Below are 18,429 nucleotides of genomic sequence, written 5' to 3' on the forward strand. Positions count from 1 at the left end.
CCTTGTGCTGTTCTTTCAGTTTAAAACATCTGTTTACCTTTCTTTGCTTATCAGAACTCTGCACATCTTTTAAGTCCTCTATAACCCAGATTTCACTGGCTTAAGGTAATGTAGGTCCTCAACTGCTCTTCTCAGAAGGTGCCCAGAATCAACTGTTGCTTATTCTCCTTCCCCAAGTCTCTTTGTTATTGTTCACCAACCATATAGGAATAGCTATGCACCAATCTCAGCAGAGGCTGGGGGGCTTGTCACCTCCACTGTGGGCAGTGTCCCCCACGAGAACCCTTCTGTCTGCTAGGAGTACTGCTCCCCTTGCTCCCAAGGCCAAAAATCCTTGACTTGAACAACTGCACTATCCTTTCAGGTTTCACTTTACAGCTGGAGCCACACTTCAATCTAAGCAGAAGTGGGAGAATGACCCTCTCCCCAACTCATCACTAAACTCTGTAACCTGGGCCTCCAAGCATCATTTCTTGTTTGCCAACTCTCACAAACCTGCCACTTTAGTGTTTTCACAAGCCCCTTTCTATCACAGTCAGACATAGTCTGGGTCTAAACGAGAAACATGAAACCCTGTTCTCCATACCTTCATCTTTCTTGAACTCCTCAGGGGCTCAAGCACCAAAAATATCTTCTTCACATTAGTAGCATTTCTGCCAGGTTCTGAATCTTAATTTAAGCCCAGCTTGGATTTCCTCTTGCTGTCATCATCACCATCCTCATATATATTCTTATCCTTGCAATAATTCTGCAAGGAAGATATTATTCCATTGCATTAGTTATCTGTTGCTATGTAACAAATGACCACCAAACTTAGCGGCTTTAAACATTTAATGTCTCAGTTTCTGTGGATTAGAGGAGTCTGGGCTGATTTAGCTGAGCCCCTTGCTTCACAGGCTCCAATCAAGGTATTGAATAGGGCTATAGCCATTACCAGCTTCCCTGGTGGCTCAGATGGTAAAGAATTTGCCTGTGATGCGGGAGACTTGGGTTCAATCTCTGGATTGGGAAGATCCCCTAGAGGAGGACATGGCAACCCACTCTGGTATTTTTGCCTGGAGAACACGCATGGACAGAGGAGCCTGGCGGGCTACAGTTCATGGGGTCTCAAAGAGCCGGACACAGCTGAGCGACTAAGCACAGCACACAGCACACAGTCGTCACCAGCCATAGGCCTCAAGGGGAGAGAATTGCTTCCGGGCCAACTCACGTGGTGGTTGTTCTTCAGTCACCCAGTCGCGTCCGACTCTCTGCGATCTCATGGACTGCAGCACGCCAGGCCTCTCTGTCTCTCAAAGAAGTTTGCCCAAGTTCATGTCCCTTGCAACAACACATGGTTGTTGGCTGGACTGACTTTCTTACTGGCTTTTGACTTATAGGCCTCCCTCAGTTTTCTTCCACGGGGGGCTCTCTGACATGGAAGCTTGCTTCATTAAAGCATGTAAGCTAAGAAGGCAAGAGAAAAAAATCCAGTAAGATGAACATCAGTTTTTTGAACCCTCATCATAGAAAAAACTTGCAGCATTCTATTTGTTAGAAGCTAGTCACTAGGTCCCGCCTCCATTTGAGAAGCAGACACACAAGGGCATGAGTAGCAGGATCATTAAGGGCCAACTTCAAAGACAGCTGTGTACTCATTTTCCCAGATAGTGCAACTGAAACTCAGTGAGGATCAAAACTATATTCAAGGTCACTCAGGAAATGGTAGAGCTGGATGTGAACTTAAGTCTTTCTGACTCCACAACTTACCTCTAGTACTTATTGCACATATTCTTTTTTTTTTTTTCCAGGCAAGGCTTTATTGGGCACCTGTGCTGCAGCAAGTGGGAGCAATAATGAACAACATGTTCCTTTGCCTGCTGGATCACTCCCTGTGGGGGGAGGGGGAGGGGGTGGGCGTTAGGGGAGAACAGCTTGTTCCTTATATGGGGTGAGGGTAGGGGTGCATCCATGGGTGAGATTGGAGGTGTGGCTCAAGCGGTTTGCCCACCCCTTAGGTGGTGTTGTATGCAAGGGGCATGCCCAGTACCCTGCTTTTGCTTCCCATTCAGTGCTTTTGTTCCTGGCTCTTCAAAAGTGTCAGTTGGGTTTCCTGGTCTCTTTGTATCTTTTGTCCAGAATTTGCTCCAACTGTGCATGCACAGAGTTATTTTTAGTCCCATATTGTTTCTTTGTATTTTGTTACTGGAGGAGAGGTGTGTCCAGATGCAAGCATTGCAGCAAAGGGTCCCAGGTCCCAGCCTGTCTCAGTCCCCTCTGAGAGACTCCACACTTATTCTTAAGGGGTAAGTGGTGGAAGATCTCTTCTTCTGAAACTTCTTCCTGCTGGACAGGCGCCACAGACCCTAGCCTACCCTAGAGGTGTAGAAGTCCCTTGCTGAATGTTCTTAGGACCTGAAGGCACCTAGGCCACTCTGCTGGAGTGAGTTGAATTCCTTGAGCCATCATGAGCCTTCCTTCAAACTGTTGGAGTCTAAGAGACACAAAATTAATCAAAAGGCTAAACAAACAAGGGCCAAAAAGGAGAACAACAATAGCTATTAAAGGGCCTGGAAAAGGAAGGAACCAGGTTACCTTTGGGAGGCCTTCCTTATCTGTTGACCAAATAGGGAGTGATGTCGCCTCTGCCAAGAAGCCATTATGCTCGGGTGTATATTTTTGGTTAACCTCAGCATTAAAATTTAACATTTTGTTCTATTTTTAGAATGGAAGGTTGAGACCTGTTGGTCCAAGGTCTCCTTCTTGGACGGAAAAGTGCCACAAGTTTATAACAGTATGGAAGACAATAGAATACTAAACAAAATATAGCATAAATCAGTATGATTGAAAAGAAAGAGGTCATAAGAAACTGAACATCTCCTGTCGGAAAGTTTTTCACATCTTGTGGGATCCGAGAGAACAAACTAGAAAACCAGTTTTTAATCTCCCCCTCCATATTGAATAGCAAGGATTGGTAGTTAATTGTCTGTTGAAGCCTAGGGGCTTGTTGAATTTTCTTAATGTTAGTTTCTACCTGGTGTGGGAATCAGGATTTCTTCCTTTGCCGCCTGATCTGCCCTATTGTTCTCTTGGTTAATTGAGAATTTTCCTTTTGATGGCAGTAAATGACTATTGCTAGTTTTAGTTTTTGAGCTGCTTCTTTGAGATGTAAAATCTTAGCCCCATATTTTCCAGGGGAATTTTTGCTTTTAAAAGTCTTCTTTCTTTCCAGATAGCTACATGGGCATATAAAACAAGGCAGGCATAATTCCAGTCTGTATATATTCTTTACTCTAAGATTAAACCTTGAATTAGGGCTGTTAGCTCAGTCCTCTGGGCTGAAGTACTAGGTGGCAAAGGTTTTGCTTCTATAACACTACCACAATAGCATAATCTGCCCTCCCAATTCCATCTTCATCAAAACTACTGCCATCAATAAGCTATTCTTCCTCAGCGTTTTCTATGGCCTGGTCTGTTATATCAGGCCTGCAGAATAAACCTGGTCAAGTGTTTCAAGGCAGGAAGGTGTTAATTCTGGGTTTTCCGTAGGTATTAGTATAGCTGGGTTGAGGGTGTGGCAAGTTTTGAATGTTATTAATAGTTCTGGGGAGTTAAGAAGTAAAGGCTGGTACTTAGTAAGGTGACTTCCAGTTAGCTAGTGGTGGCCTTTAATCTCCAGAATCCCTTGTACTTGATGAGGGGTCTTAGATTTCCAGTGGCTGTCCAAAGGAAAACTTGTTGGCTTCTGTCACTAAGACAACAGTGGCAGTTACTGCCTGAGGCAACCAGGCCAACCTCAGGCAACTGAATCTATTTTGGCAAAACAGCCTATATGCTGAGGAACTCCTAGCTTTTGTACAAGGACCTCCAGGGCTGTCCCCTGTCTTTCAGCTACATACAAGATAAATGACTTTTTTAAAATGGGGGGACACCCAGAGCAAGAGCACTGGTGAGAGCCTGTTTGATTTTATTAAAGCCTTTTCTTGTTCCCTGGTCCAAAGTAATGGTTCTGCATCTGGGTCTGTAGTGGCTTCATTTGGGGCTTAGCCTTTAGTTTGAAGCCTGGAATCAAATTCTGCAGAAGCCTCCCACACCTAAGAAAATAGGAAGATTTTTTTTTTTTGTCTTTGGGGTGCTTGGGCTTAATATAGCTTGTTTTCTATCTGGGGATAACAGTCTACTTTTGGGATGTATAATATATCCCATAAATACAGTGTACTTAACTTGTTTTGAGATTTGTGCCTTTATTTGGGACACTGTGTAACCCCAGGCCTCAGGAAATTAAAGACTTCAATGGTGTTTTGATCTGAGCGGCTACATGTTAATATGTCATTCACATACTATAGAATGGCCCCTTCCCTTAGTTCTTTTCCTAGGATCTAGATGAACAAGTGCGGACTATCTCAAAACACCTAAGGCAATACCGTCCAGGTATATTGTTGCATTTGGCTCAAGTGGGGGTTAGTCCACTTGAAGGAAAACAGGTGCTAGAATGAGAGATGAATTGAGATGCAAAAGAAAGCATTCTTAAGGTCAAGCACAGTAAACCATTTAGCATTTCCAGGAAGCTGGACTAATTTAAGGATTGGCCACAAGAGGTGTATAAGGACCACTGTCTGATTTATTCCTGTAAGTCTCGTACCATTCGATATTCCCCATTTGGCTTAACAACTGAAAGAATAGGGGTACTGCCTGGAGATGGATAGAGCACCAAGAGGCCATGTTTTAAGAATTTATTTATGATGGGTGGCAAACCTTTTTTGCTTCCAACTTTAAGGGACCCTGTTTCTTGTTAGGATAAGCAACTTCTGGATTAAGGCTAATTTTTACAGGTTGGATGTTTATAGCCGTCTCAGGGATTCCTTTGTCCCAAACTGGAAGGTTTACTGTGTGTAGAATATGGCTGGCAATAGGCTCTTGTTCTCACAGCCTATTTGTCTTAGTCAGAGTCAAGAAAAGGACTGCTCAGGAACTCCAAATCATAATATGGCTCTGAGGGAGCCCAGAAAGTTTCTTCCACTAGTGGGGTAGGACACTCAGGCACAACCAAAAAGGCATGCAAGATCAAACACTGTTCAAATTGACAAGTGGGAGGCCCAGTGAAGAAACAGGTGCAACGCTTTCCCCCGGCATCAGTCACAGTACAGCTTTTGGAGGAAAGAAGCCCAGAATGAGAGATGGGGATGCAGTAAGAGGCTCTTGTATCAATTAAAAAACTGGTTTTCTTACCTGCCACTTCAAAGACAACCCTGGGCTCCTTGATGGAGATAGGACATCTTGTTGTGGGGAGCTGCCAGAATCCCTGGACCACCTCAGTCATCCAGCACAGCCATCTCAGGTTTGGGAGACCCATCTTCTTTGGGACTGAACAGGCTCACTTCTAATGACCTGTTTGCAGACTGGGTATGGACCCAGGGATTTCCTTTTTGCCACTTTTGGGCCCAGTGGCCAGTTGACTGACATTTAAAGCATTCTCCTTTGCTGGTTTTACCTCCAGAAGGATGGTTAAACTTCCTTGGCCCCCTTGGGTAGTCCTGAGGTTGCAAGGCATAGCTGATTGCTATGGCCATCAGTTTAGCTTAAGGCCTGGCCTGGTTGTTTACATGTTGGATTCTCTCTCTTCCTCCTCAGCTTGATCTCAATTATTAAATACCTCAAAGGCTGTGTCATCAGGAGTTGGGACATCAGGGTTTGTAGGCCTAACTGTAACTTTTGGAGTTTCCATCTAATATCAGGGGTGGACTGGCTGATATTATGTTATCTTAGCATGGACTGACCCTTGGGAGTGGATTGATTGGTGTTAGTAAATTTTCTAAAAGATTTCACAAGCCGTCCTGATTTTCTTTCTTCTTGGGTCATGCCTTTCACCTTTTCAAAGTTAACTGGCTCCCTGATACACTTTCTCATCCCTTCTAATGCACATTGGATCATGTGCCTCCTGGCAACTGTTCCCTCCCAGGAATTATAACTCCAATGGGTTGTAATGGGGCTCCTGATTTAGGACTGTGTCTCTTACTTATAACAAAATATTCAGGTTGGTCCCTGGCACGCTGGTCAGCATGCCCCTGATCTGCTGCCCAAATGCTCTGTTTTTCCTCAGGGTACAGCAAGTAGATAGGACTATTTGTACATCCTTCCAAGTTAAATCAAAGGTCAGTTAGGGCCTGAAATCCTTTAACAAACTTAGAGTCTTCAGAAAACCGGCCCAGTTTCTTTTCGCATTGGGCTAAATTAATAACCTCAGATATGCAGATACCACCACCTTTGCGGCAGAAAGCAAAGAGGAATTAAAGAGCCTCTTGATGAAGGTGAAAGAGGAGTGAAAAAGTTGGCTTAAAACTCAACATTCAAAAAACGAAGATCATGGCATCCGATACCATCACTTCATGGCAAATAGATGGGGAAACAATGGAAACAGTGACAGACTTTACTTTCTTGGGCACCAAAATCACTGCAGATGGTGACTGCAGCCATGAAATTAAAAAACTCTCACTCCTTGGAAGAAAAGCTATGACAAACCTAGATAGTGTATTAAAAATCAGAGATATTACTTAACTGAAAAAGGTCCATATAGTCAAAGCTATGGTTTCTCCAGTAGTCATGTACAGATGAGAGAGTTGGATCATAAAGAAGACTGAGTGACAAAGAACAGATGCTTTCAAACTGGTGATGGAGAAGACTCTTGAGAGTCCCTTGGACTGTCTCTTGATACTAAAGAAAATCAACCCTGAATAGTCATTGGAAGGACTGATGCTGAAGCTGAAACTCCAATTCTTCGGCCATCTGATGCAAAGAGCTAACTCATTGAAAAAACACCCTAATGCTGGGAAAGATTGAAGGCAGGAGCAGAAGGGGACAACAGAGGATGAGACGGTTGGATGGCATCACCAACTCAATGGACATGAGTTTGAGCACACTCTGGGACATGGTGAAGGACAGGGAAGCCTGGTGTGCTGCAGTTTACGGGGTTGCAAAGAGTCAAACGTGACTGAGCTACTGAACAACAAAGTCAGTTAAAGAGAAGTGTACTCCAGTTGTCCTCTCACCATTTGCCACTTCCCTAAGAGTGCACAGTTTTTCTGATCCTGGGTGATAGAAAGTTCCATTACAAGTTACCCTGGAGGGACTAGTTTCTTCTTTCTGGGGTAACGGAGGTTATACAGTAAAGGGATACGGGAAGGCGGAGTTTGGGACTGGTCAGAGGGATTTGGAGACACACGGACCTCCAGGGAGGTAGGTGGCTCTGGATAAGTAGGAGACTTGGTTTCCCCCTGAGAACTGGGGAAGATTATATCATCTAAAATGTTAGGTGTTAGGAGTGCTTCCTGGTTCCCCAGGCTTTTGATTACAGAGCCGCTTAGAGTGGGGTTTTGGTAAAGGACCATGAAGGCTCAAACACAGAGAATCTCTGCCCATTTTCCCATCTTGTGACAATAAAGATCTGATTGCAAGGTAGTATTGTAATTTAGAGACCCATGTGCAGACCATTTTTCTCTATCCCCCAACTTATATAAAGGCCAAGCAGTGTTACAGTAGAGTTTAAAATTTTTGCTTTTCAGTTTGTCTATTTTTTAAAATTTCCAGTTTTTAAGGATACATACCAGAGGTGTTTCTTCTGGCTTAGAAGAGGATCCTCCCATGCTGAGTAGCCTGCAACCAAGAGTGCTCTTAGAAATGAAGTTTGGCATCCCAAGACATTTTACCAGGAGGCCTTTGTCAGAAGGGTGTCGGAGGGTCCTCCAAATTTCCTTCTTATCTAAAGGGATTTTGACTGTCCTCTACTTTCCTATCACCTAACCAGATGTTTCTGGTTGACCCAGTCTCTTGAGTGAGGAGGCCTCAATAGAGGACGTTTGAACCAGTGCCGTGCATTTCCACAGCTCTTCTTGAGGGGAATCTGCAGTCTATAAAGCCTATGCCTTTCAGAATGGGGAACACATTTACATCCATGGCTGATTCATGTGAATGTATGGCAAAAATCATCACAATATTGTAAAGTAATTAGCCTCCAATTAAAAAAAAAAAAGCCTATGACTTATTACAGCCTTCCCTGTGTTGGGATGTATTCCTCGTGATTGAGCATCTGTAAAACCTAGGATGTGGGCTGCTTGGAAGCCTAATAGGTAGTCTGTAACAAGGTATGGGCTGCCAAGGCCTGGAGTGAAGGGGGTCCTATAGGTGCAGAAACAAATTCCTGGAAGAAGTGGGGTTCCATACAATAGAAAATGCCAACAGGGTCAGGACCTGAGGGTCCAGAGGTGGAAGTATTTTCATAGGGGATTTTTTGGACACAGAGTAAGGTGAGAGAGTAGATAGCAGAAGAATCCCAAACCCTTTCCCCATCTGTTTAGCAGCTGCAATAAAACTTGAGATACTGATAATTCCATCCGACATAAGCAACAGTGAATTTGGACAATGTTTCCCATAAAATTTAACATACCAAATGAACCCAATTAGGTTAGATCTCTCTTTGCAATGTCTTAGGGGCCCCTTAAAGAACCTCAGAGTTAACTGGAAGTCAAAAGAATTTCAATTAGAATTTGATATTTGGGAAGTCTGTCAAAAATCTCGAAAAATTTTAAAACACCTTGTCCGACAGAATCATAAGTCACTGTGAAACAATTATTCCTTGAGCTAAGGTGAAAAAAAAATTTAAAAAATAAATACAGATCACTTAAAGGCCCAGACACTCACACAATATGATATCAAAAGCAGTATTCTAGGAAAACTTTGTTCTCTTAGAAAGAAACCAAATCTAGTCCTGCATCAGCCTACTGTTAATAAATACATTTACCGAATTAACTTTAATCTAACCTTAGAAAATCCTGACTACACACAAAACTCTTTTCTTAGTGTTCCTTTTTCACAAAACTTTTGCAACTTTCTGTAGCCATACTTTGTCCCTCATTCTTTCCATTTAGAAACAAATAGTTTTTGGACAAAATCACCCGTTTTTTCTTTCAACAAAATATATTTCCAAACCTCATAGCTTCTTTTCTGAAAACACACACCCCATTTTCCTTAAGCAACCATGAGCTATTTTTCATCAGCATTCCATAGATTGACAGAGAACATCTCAAGGTGGCCACCAAACAGCTTTAGTTTCCCTCTCACCAAAAGACAAAAGTGGGTAAATTTAGACCTATTTAGAAATTAATGTTTCCAATATTTTATCTTATTTGAAATGGTCTGGATAGTCAGTGACTTCCTAACATTTAACTTAATTTAGTTTTAAGTTACTAAAATTTGGAGGGACTGTTTTAGATGGATGTTTCCAAAACATAATTACTCCTATAGAATTTACCAAAAAGTTCTTATCCCAGTTACACTCACTCAAATATTTAATCGTGTCAGATTATTTTCCCTGCTGGCAAGTTTCATAAAAAAACAAACAAACAAACAAAAAACATGTACTTACTGACTTTTGGTAACCCTAGGTACAGTAAAAGTATTATACTTAATCCTTAGGGCTCTAAAGACAAGTCTATGTTAATTAAACCCACAAGATTAAGCTAGCTTTAAAAATTTTTTTTTATTTGTTTATTTTTGGCTTGCTGGATCTTTGTTGCTGCACGGGCTTTTCTCCAGTTGCGGAGAGCAGGGGCTCCTCTCCAGCTGCGGTGCTCGCATTTCTCATCGCGGTGGCTTCTCGTGGCGGAGCATGGGCTCTAGAGCGTTCGGGCTTCCGTAGTTGCAGCACGTGGGCTCAGCAATTGCGGTTCCCAGGCTCTGGCGCACAGGCTCAGTAGTTGTGGCGCCCGGGTTAAGTTGCTCCAAGGCACGTGGGATCTTCCCAGACCAGGGATTGAACCCGTGTCTCCTACACTGGCAGGCAGATTCTTTACCACCGAGCCACCAGGGAAGCCCTAATACCAGGTATTAATTCAATATTGAGTATTTCCCAGACCACATGAGCCTGAAATGAGAGTGCCTTTTATATTTCTGTATGTAAATGCTTGATTTCCTTCAGGCCAATTAAATACAGCTAATTTATGAATTAATTTTTACATTAAGACAGAACCAGATACCTCATAGTTTTCCTGCTTCAATTTAAAATGGTATCTCCCTGCCCAGACTCAGTCTGGGGGACTAAGGATGAATCAGATAGTTCTTGGAAGCCCAGGCAGAAAAGTTACATTGCAAAGGCAGAGGAGAGAGATGCAAGCTCCTCCAGCTCAGGGAGCAGCACAGTTAGACTGCAAAAGCAGAGGGAAATGTCTAAATGTAGCATGGTGCTTTATTTGCCCCAGGAGATTGAAGGTTTTAAATGTCTTGATTGCCAGTGGGCTTTGTTCAGTGATTTACCAGTTTTGCTAAGAAGCAGCAACAACAGCAGAGTTAAGAAACATGAAGACGAAATGCAAAAAGAGAACACACACATAGAAGGTGGTGACTGCTTTTTAGATATTGATACCAAGGGCCATGCTTTCCATAACCACCACCTCGTAGTTGCAGAAAACCCTAGATGTAATGATAATGTAATCATTTTGAATTGTATGCATTATTACAGCAAAGAGTTAGGTATCTTGCATGATTGCTCTCTTCTGTGTGTAGTAGGTATCCTATGCCAATCTTGCTGTGGAACTGAAGTGCAAGTAGAAAAAAACCTTTAACTATATGAAACTTTGCAACACTTATGAAAACAATTTGGTTTACTCACAGGGTAATATTTCTCCAGGTGTCATCCAAAATTCCCCATAGACAAGGCTTTCATCCTCATTAGGTGTTGACCTCAGCCTAGTCATCTGGGACTGTTCTGTTAATTGCTGCTAGGATTTTATATCCTGTTACCTCCACTTTCTAGAACATATTCTCTACCAATGTTATTGAAACCAATTTCTACTTCATACAGATGTTTTTTCAACAGCAATGAAAGTTTTTCTTCCATGAGTTGAGTACTCTAAGAAAATGATTGGAGTTATCCATTCTATGTATTTATATTTTAACACTGCTTCTTGTACTTGAGTTACTTTGATTCCATCCTTACCATGGTGTCTCCCCTCCCAAACACACTCCTCAATAAAGCAATACACTATTAAAAAAAAAAAGCAGAGGGAAAAATGCAAGCTCCTGTCTTTGTTTGTTCTGTAAAATTCCACCAAGTAACCCAAGGCTACTTGGGGAGGCTTCCCTGGTGGCGCACACGGTGAGGAATCTGTCTGTGATGCAGGAGACCTGGGTTCAATCCCTGGGTCACTAAGATTCCCTGGAGAAGGAAACGGTAACCCACTCTAGTATTCTTGCCTGGAGAATTCCATGGACAGAGGAGCCTGGAGGGCTACAGTCCATGGGGTTGCAAAGAGTTGGACATGACTGAGAAACTGACACTTTCACTTTCAACCCAAGGCTAGAGTCTCAGGCAATGTGGACTGCATTTATTTATTTTGGGAGGCTGCATTTATATTTCAAGATTTACATGTTCCACGGGGCCCACAATTTTAGAAGAGATTTGCAGGAGCAGTTGGACTACATTAAAAAAGATACCAATGACAAAAACTTAAAGACACAAAAAAGAAATTTTCAGGATGAAGGGGACAGGAGTCCAGGTATAAGGATCAAGGGAGAGGTAACAGGAGGAGGGACAGATAAACCTGAAAAAGAAAGAGACAGCAAGAAAATAAAGATGAGTTTGCTGGGATGATAGGCCTTCCAGTCACTACACTATATGAGGTATAAACCTCTATCACTCTCATAAATCTCTCATCAGGGAGAGCCTGCTGGACCAGGGTCTGCACAGTGTGTGAGAGGCAAGCCTCTCCCACCTCTGCTTGTCATCCATCAAAGTGAGCCATTACCAGCCAGAGGGAGCGTGGTCTCACTAGCTGAGGGGAGTGATGCTGTAACTTCCTGATGTCACTCTCTCAGAAGGAGAGGACAGAAATAGGAAAGAGAGTGGAGAAGTAGAGAGCTATCAGGAGAGGGAAAAGGACAAAGGGCGGGGTGGAAAGTGCTGCCTGAATGAAGATAGTGGGCCAGAAAGACTTACCAAACACAGTAACGCGGAAATAAGAGGTTCGGGTGTCCACTTGTGGTGGAAGCTGCATTCAGTGGTCTCGGGTGCTCAGATCTTCTCCCCAGAAAGGGACAACTGCCCCATGTTGGGTGCTATCAATCTGACACTGACCAGGGTTCTTGGCCTTCCCCAATCAATAGAAATTGACGAGAGGCCAGACAAGAAATTCAGGCAAGGCTTTCTTGGGGCCCTGCTGGAGCAGCAGGGAGCAAGAACAAACTACAGGTTCCCTGGCTAGCTTGCTCCATTTCATATATTTTTACTTTGTATTTGTCACTTGGTCAGCTTCCTTATTCAACTGCAGCTTTACTAAGGGCAGGGAATGCTCATCTTCCTTACAGTGAAAAAAATTTTGGTGAATAGATGGACGGATGAATACACGAATCAATTAAAAGAATCCATATGTTGGAACTGTACAGACAGAAATTGCTGAACCAGGATTAAAAATAAAACAGGACTATAAAAAGTGAGAAGGGAAGAGCGCAAATGAGCAACCCAGATACACTGTTAACCCCTTGGAGTTTATCACATTTTTTACCTTCTTTGTGAAACATAGCCTATGTTTTGGTGAAAGTGAAAGTCGCTCAGTCGTGTCCAACTCTTTGTGACCCCGTGGACTATTCAGACTATGGAATTCTCCAGGTAAGAATGAATACTGGAGTGGGTAGCCTTTCCCTTCTCCAGGGAGTCTTCCCAACCCAGGGATCTAACCCAGGACTCCTGCATTGCAGGCGGATTCTTTACCAGCTGAACCACAAGGGAGGCCTATGTTTTGGTAGACAGAGATACATCCTGCATATTGCTGGAATTTAGGCAGGATGGCTAAGAATGCTCAAAAGGCACTGTGAATAAAGCTAGATCTACTTCCCACCTCGAATGTTTTTACCCTGTGTATTTAGGTATATTTAACTCAGAAAATCCTAACCTATGTCACTGTGCTACTTAAAACGGAAGAAAAATGGTTGCAGCCGAGATATGTATGCTGAAAGTGACTGAAGATGCAAAATTTTTATGCAAATTTGAATGTTTGGATTATTTCTTCACCTCACAAAAATTGAATTGTTAATATATTTTTGTGACCCCCATGGACTATAGCCCACCAGGCTCTGCTGGCCATGGGATTTTCCAGGCAGGAATATTGGGGTAGGTAGCCATTCCCTTCTCCAGGGGATCTTCTGGACCCAGGGATTGAACCCAGGTGTCCTGCATTGCAGGCAGATTCGATACCATCTGAGTCACTAGGGAATCCCCATTAATAAAATATTGCCTGCAAAAGGTAACATTTCTAATAACCTTGATTTTATTGGTAGATATTTTGATATATATCTTATCTACACAGTTCCGTTGTTCCTGCTTTGGGGGGCCTCTGTAAGATGCTTTCAAATATGATGTCATGCTATGGAAAAGGGATTGGTTTATGACAGTCTTACCAGTTAAGTGAGAGCTCTCTGAGAAATAGTTGCTGGACCTATCACTTCCTTTCTTTTACTGTACACTTCAATGTTTCTTCTGGTCAGGGTCTTATAGAAGGCACAACGAAGAACTGAGCAGAAGCAATAACAGTGCAGCCTCTTCTATGAAGTGGAAGAAACTAGCAGTCAAGAAGTCCATAGTCTGTGACTGTGTGATATTTCCACTTAGAGCTGGATCATAAGTATTAACCCACTTTACAGAGAAGAACCATTTTTGAAAAGTTGGAATAGGATTAACAACATTCCTGCAACATAAAATTTTAAAGCTATCTGTTGACTAGAGCAGTGTAATGTAAGAATCCACGCTACACAACAGTCACCTAACCAGTGGTACTAGCTCTTGCAGTTTGCCTAAAACTTTGAGAATAGTAGCTAGCAGAGCACTTCCTTCATGGCCTGAATATCTTGAGACATAAATTTAATGGCTAAGTCCTGGAATTCTAGCTATCTAATGGTCTCATTCTAATTTCCAGTTTGGTTAATTCAGTAAGAAAACTTACAGAAAGTTATCTCTTAGGACCTGTCTCCAGAAAATCTTACACTTATGAAAATGTTTACACACTTCTGTGAGATCCTGTAAGCCTGCTAATATTACAGTGTTGAGAGTCATTATTCAGAAGTTTAGTTTTCAAAAGGGGAGGATCAAAGGTGATGATCTCTGCAGTTTAAGCATTATGTAAGTAGTGGCTTCATGATAGCAGAGCTGTGCATTTTTAAAATTTTGCAATTGCCAAAGAGAATATTTTTTTTTTGAAACTTTTGCTTAAGTGCTCAGGTCATTACTGTTTATAGGATCAGGTAGGTCATTTGCTGTTGTCAGGTTACATTTGCAATTGTTGAGCAAGACTACTTTAGCCATAAAACTATGCTAATCTCTCCAGGACATTCATTCCTCAACTCTTTGTGGACAGTACACAAGTTATCATATAGCCTGCATGGGAGTGTGAGGTCCAGTTCTATTTTCAGCTCACCTCTGGCTTGCTCTATAACCTTGGGAAAATCACTTCTAGACTTTGTGCCACAGATCTGCCATCCGCCAAATTAGGCTGGTTAGTAACCGTCCTTTGGCTAAGTCAGTGGAAGTGATGAATTCTGGAGTTGGGCAATTAGGAACTTTGACATGTTGAGAGTCACTTACAATATTGATTCTTTTCTCTGTGAACTTTTGTCACAGACAAGTTCTTGAATATTTGATTATATGTTTGCTGTAATAACACTTCAGTGAACACAGAGAACAATTTTTCTAAAACTAGACAGCCCAACTACATTCCTTGCAGCGTTGTTGCCAAGAGAGAATAAGTGTTGCTTTTTTCATCTTACCTATTCATTTACATGCACCCCCAGCCACTGTCCACAGCATACCTCAACATCACTTCCACAGGATTTTGCCGTGGCAGGGGCTTAGCAACAGTCCATTCATTCTGTTTTAGTCAGTGGATGGGGATCAATATTGTTAGAACAAACGGGAATTTTTTTAAAAATTCATATATTTAAGCCTCTCCTAAATGTAAAACATTTACATTTACTTCATGTTATTTTCTTATCCTTATGTAAGACAAATATCAACTAGAGCACCCCTTCCCTTTGTAATCTAAATAAGACCTTCCCAAACATCCAATTTGGGTATTCAGAGCCATTCCCAAGATGACCAATCATTTCTGAGGGGCTCACTTTGTTCTGTCTTCTCTGGCCCTGAACCCTGCATCCAACGATTATGTCTTCTCACTGTCAATTGCTTCCACTTCAGTCTCTTCCTCAGTTTCTATAAAACTTCATTCACATGGAGCTTTAGTGAGATTTTGAGATTTGAGAAAACCACTAAAATTTATATATTAGATACTCCTGTTCCTTTAAAGGTTCCATTTCCCACCCTATCACCAGGGACTTCCCACCAGCCTTCAGCCTGCTCAGCAACCCAGACCATCTCTTCTTCTCCCTCTCTCACATACGAGCAAATATAAATTCCTCTCTTGTTTTCATGCAGAGCAGCTTTTATTGTTTTGCTAGGGCTCATACCCATGTTTTCAGAGTCTCACCTTATACCAGAACAGTTTATCAGCGAATTTTCCCAAACACATTTTTTTTTTCCCCCTAAGAAGAATTCTGATGCTATTTATTACTGAATTTCTTCCTCCTTATACTTAACAATGTACATGTATTTATGTATAGTTATTAGAATTTAGAAAATAATTTATATCCTACTTTTTTATTCTTTTGCATGTACTTTTTCCCATTTATTAACATAGTCCGTGTTTGCAACTTTATTAAACATCCTCCCAATTATCCAATTATTTGAGTTGTTTCCAGTTTTATTTTGTTTAGCATTAGGAGGAGAGTAAACTTGAGAGTAAACTTTTATTTACTTTAAACATTTAGTGAAAATTGATTTTTCTCACTTGGATTATTTTGAGGTATCCCCAAAGGTGGATAATGGTACAAATATGAATAATTTCATAAATCTTGTGTTTTGCCTCAGTAATTTCAATAACAGTTGTCCTAGTAATTTATCAATTTATGAGTTTAGCCATTTTCTTAGCTCTGCCAATATTCTCCTTTGTAATTCTCAATTAGCCTTGCAGTAAAGCTAATCATTTCCCCAAGATTCACTTCTTTGAGCTTCTCCATGTATGAATATTTGGTCATATGTTGTGACCTCTTGTTTAGTGAAGTCTGAGTATTGGCTCTGTTTTAACACTTTTATTGAGATATAATCCGCATATCATAGAATTCATCCATTCAAAGTATACAATTCAATGAATTTTAGTATATTCAAATAGATCTATGAAACCATCACCACAATAAATTTTAGAACATTTCTTTATCCCAAAAAGAAATCCCATACCTCTGGCCATTATCCCTAGTCCCTTCATCCCACTCCCAGCCATGGGCAACTACTAATCTTTGTTTCTACAGATTTGCCTATTTTTTGGATATTTCATATAAATGGAATCACATGATATGTGGTCCTTAGTGATTGGCTTCTTTCATTTAATATAATGTTTTCAAGTTGTTTCTATGTTGTAGCCTGTATTAGCCCTTCATTCCTTTCTTATTGATGAATAATATTATACTATATGAATAGATCATATTTCTTTATCCATTCACCAGCTGACGGGCATGTGTGCTGTCTGCACTTTCAGACTACTATGAATAATGGTGCTATAAACATTCATGTACAAGTGTTTGTGTGTATATTTATTTGGGATTATATATGCAGAAGTGCAATTGCTGGGATAATTATATGTTTAACTATGTTTTCCAAAGTGGATGCATCATTTTACATTTCCATCAACAGTGTAAGAGGATTCTAATTTCTCCACATTCTTGCTATATTAGTTTACTAGGGCTGCCAAAACAATATATCACGTACATGGTGTCTTAAACAACAGAAGCTAATCTTCTTACAGTTCTGGAGCCTGGAAGTCCCAGAACAAGGTATTAGCAGGTTTGGTTTCTCCTGCAGTCTCTCTCCTCAGCTTGGAGATGGTCACATTCTTGCTGTGTCCTCATATGACCTTTTCTGTGTGTGTGCATATCGCTGGTGTCTCCACTTTTTATAAGGACGCTAGGCATATTAGGTTAGGGCCTCAGCTTATGACCTCATGTCACTTTAGTTACCGAGTCTCTAAAGGCCCTATCTTCAAATACATACATACATATGTATATAAAAAACATTACTGAATTTATATATATATGTAAAATATTATTGAGTAGGAAAATGGGCAAAGGATATGAATAGAATGTTCACAAAGTTTCAAAAAATTAAGTTTGATAAATACTGTATAGAGAGATGTGGTGGAAATGGTGCCCTGAAAAATTGCTGTAGGAGCATAATTGAAACAAAAACTTGATGCAGTCATTAAAAAGTTGTTCAAGATATAATGCAAAGTGAAGAAAAAGCAGGGTGGCAAAACTGTGTAGAGTACTTTGTGTGTGTGTGTGTGTGTGTGTGTGTGTGATAGAGAGAGGAGATTGTGGAGAAAAAAACGAATATTTATATATTGCACAGAATGTCTCTGAAAAGATATGCAGGAAATTTAACAGTGGTAGCCTAGAAGGAAAGAAAACTAGGGACAGTGGATGACGGAAACTTTGTTTTCATTGCATATGGTGTATTTCTGACGCTATTTAAAATTTAATTATCACACATACTATCTAGTCATCTTTAAGGAAAAAAGAAAAAGATGTGTGGGCTGTGTATCACAGCCACTAGATATTAGGGTACTGGATATCCAGGGTATTTATTAGTCTTTTTAGTTTTCGCCTGGCCTAAATCTCCCTCAACGCTCTCCCCTCCTCGTGCAAAACATTACTTTTTATAGTGGAATGCACCCCATGCGGGTTCCCCCATTTATGTTTCCGAATCTGCTTCTGCACCCGACTGACCGCGAGATCTTCCAAAGTTGGGGTTGTTTCCCATTGCCGTCTGTCCGCAAGCACCGCGGCTGGCCCTCGATAGGTGGCTGTTCTAGAAACAGCACACGAAGAAATGTTTGTCTAGAAAGGGAAAGAGACCCCGCAAAATCAGAAGCGTATCCAGCACGTCTTAGATCTTTTATTTGCGGAATGTGTTTTCCCTCCCCTATCCTCATTCACCTGAAACCCACTGTTCTAACCAGGGCCAAAAGGAAACCGGGACGTGCCTTGGCCGCAGCGTGAGGACCGCCGTGCCTGCTCCGCCCCGCCCCTGACTTCCCGCCCTCCGCGCTCATTGGCTGTTCTCAGGAATGGGCGGGCCCCCGCTGCAAGGTGCCGCGCGACCGGGGACTCGCGGGCTGCGTGAGCTGAGCGCACAGAGCTACGTGGATTCTGCGCTAAAGCTGCCGGCAATGCCCGGAGACGGCGCTCCCGCCAGGGATACAACCCCCGCGGCGACTAGAGCCGCGACTCCGAGCTCAGTCTCCTCGACTGCCGTGGCGCCGCTGACTAGCGACCCCCTGAAGAGGTGAGCGCCTACCGGCTCCC

This window comes from Dama dama, chromosome 11 (genome assembly GCF_033118175.1).
Source record: "Dama dama isolate Ldn47 chromosome 11, ASM3311817v1, whole genome shotgun sequence".
NCBI classification, from domain to species: Eukaryota; Metazoa; Chordata; class Mammalia; order Artiodactyla; family Cervidae; genus Dama; species Dama dama.